Source organism: Octopus bimaculoides, chromosome 6, assembly GCF_001194135.2.
Source record: "Octopus bimaculoides isolate UCB-OBI-ISO-001 chromosome 6, ASM119413v2, whole genome shotgun sequence".
Lineage (NCBI taxonomy): Eukaryota > Metazoa > Mollusca > Cephalopoda > Octopoda > Octopodidae > Octopus > Octopus bimaculoides.
Genome location: NC_068986.1, coordinates 2,827,616 through 2,830,455, shown reverse-complemented (window position 1 = coordinate 2,830,455; position 2,840 = coordinate 2,827,616).

The following is a 2,840-nucleotide window of genomic DNA, read 5'->3' as shown; positions in this document are numbered from 1 at the left end:
ATTCTGGATGAGTATCAACCGCATCAGTTTCACCTATGTGAGAGAGTTTGCAAAAGTGTATGGCCGCTATCCCACTCTTTCTCCTCCTCCTTCTCCTCTGACTAGCATATAGCGAAAAACAGTTAAACAGCTAATAAGGATGTCTCTTCGTAGTGAGACACCGAACTCACTCAATTTTCCTCTTCACTAAAACTAAAAACTATATTTCGTGTACTCTTGTTCGCCTATTCGCTCTATTTGTTTTGTATTAATTCTTCATACATTTTCATAGTCTTTTATTCTTTTATCTGCTTCGCTCATTAAACTATAGGCAGATTAGGGCATGACCAGAATCAAGTAGGCCCCAGTATTACTCTTTAAGTCTGATATTTGTTCTGTCGTTCACTTTGTTGAACTATTCATTTACGGGAGCGCAAGCAAACTAACGCCAGTTGTCAACAGTTTGAGTGCAAACACAAAGACACGCACACACATACACATACAAAACATTGGTTTCTGCACTTTCCATCTATCAAATTAACTTACAAGGTGACTTGGGCTAAACACGTGGTTAGCCCAAGTCACCTAAAGTGGCACCTTGCCTAAGACTAGCGTATTACTAAATATACGAGGTGTGTTCAAAATGTATCTGACTTTATTTTTTCTCGCCAAAACAAATACCATGTTGGCAAAATTCTTTGGGAGGAAGATGACATCACCCTTCCTGCGCATGCGTAAAAAGTTTCGTGCCAGCAGGCGCGTCAGTTCCTGCCTGTTATACCTAAAGTACAGACGTGTAGAGCGCGCTCGCCAGATATTCTTTTTCACGCAAGATGACCGAAGGCATTGAGCAGAGACCATAACCCATGTCTCATCACCAGTGATGATGGTCTTCATGATGTCTGAGTCGTAGTTTGCAGTCTAGCATGTCCTGATCCATGTCTATGCGGAGTTGCTTCCCTACCTTGGGGACGAAATTCGCCGACACTTTCCGCATGCACTAACCTTCCGTTAAAATGGAATGAACTTATTTTGTGCTTATTCCCACTTCGTGAGCAATTTCCTGGATTGTTACACGACGATCTTCCATGACTATTCTCCGAACCTTCTCAATCGGTTCCTCGTTCCGGTTTGTGGATAGCCTGCCTGACCGTTTTTTTTTTCCCAAAGCATCATCACCAAAGGCCTGTTTAGTCTTATGGGTGGTTTGAGCTTGAGTGTCACCAAGCTTTTGACAAAATTTGATGCAATATCTCTGCTCGATGCGTTCGGTCAGCTAATGTGAAAACGAATATCCGACGAGCGCACACTACTTGTCTGTACGCTAGGCGTAACAATTGAGAACTGACGCGGCCTACCGGTGCAAAACTTTTTACACATGCGCAGGAACGGTGGCGTCACCTCCAGTCCGAAGGATTTTACCCATGCGACATTAGTTATGCGAGAAAAAAATAAAGTCACATACTTTCTGAATGTACCGCATATTATCTGATGTATAATCAAGCATTAACTGGCTTGGTTCTCCGTCGGTTACGACGACGTTATTTCCAGTTAATCCGATCAGCGGAACAACCTGCTCGGGAAATTAACGTGCAAATGGCTGGGTACTCCACAGACAAGCGTACACTTAACGTAGTTCTCAGGGAGATTCAGCATTACACAGAATATGATAAGGCTGGCCCTTTGAATTACAGGTACAACTCATTTTTGTCAGCTGAGTGGACTGACGCAACGTGAAATGGAGTGTCTTGCTCAAGGACATAACTCTCGCTGGGAATCGAACTTACGAGCTTACTATCGTGAGCCAAATACCTTAAACACTAAGCCAAGCGCGTTAACAAACATAAACCGAATTCGTAGAAAAATGGCTGGGTGTTCACGGTTGGAATATTATCGACTTAAGGCTCCTATGATCAGTGCTTACGGAGGATTAAACGAAGTCTACTTATATAAAAAGTAATATTTCTTAACTCTAACTTGTTTCAGTCATTGGACGGCGGCTATGCTTGGCCATCTCCTTCGAGGCTTTAATCTAAGAAATCGATCCAAACATACAGAAAAGCATTTTTATATCTTCGGTTTAAAAACTTCAGTATGTTGGATTAATATATTTGAATTATTAACAAATAATAGATTTCACAAAGAAGTGAGGATTAAAGAAACATTTTAAAGTCTGATATAGAAAAAAATATCTTAATTTGAATTAAATACAATTAACTTTTAGCTCAAAGATGAAATAAAAATGCATTAAAAAAAAAACAACAAAGAATTAAGAATTATTACTTATTTTGAAAAATACACTGAAGATAATTAATACATTTTCAATGAATTTTTCAGCTGAAAAAGATGTTTGCAATTTTTTAAAATATGAAAAATTTCTTACTCTAAAATTTCTGACTCTAAAATCAGTAGAAAGAACTAAAAGACTCTCGTGTCAAACTGAATAATGGCTTAGGGTCTGGAGAATGCTAATATGTATGTATGTATGTACATGTATGCATGCGTGTGCGTGTGTGCATGTTTGTGAGTGTGTATATTTATGTATGTGTGCTTATATGTATGTGTGTACGTGTTTACGTATTTTCACCAAAAATTTTCAGACGTAAACAGGAATAAAAACAAAAACACAATACAAATATGCATATTTTTTTTTTGTCTTAAATTCTTTATGAGAACTGAAATACTTATGATAAAATAATAATAATAATAATAATATCAAAATTAAAAGAAGAGTGCCATTTGCTATCTCGTGAACTGAACAATATTTCGACATCTTGCGTGTCTTCCACTGGTTCAAAAAATAAATTTGTCAATCTACTTCATTTTCGTTTATATAGAAAGGATTGAGGTAACTCCTCCTG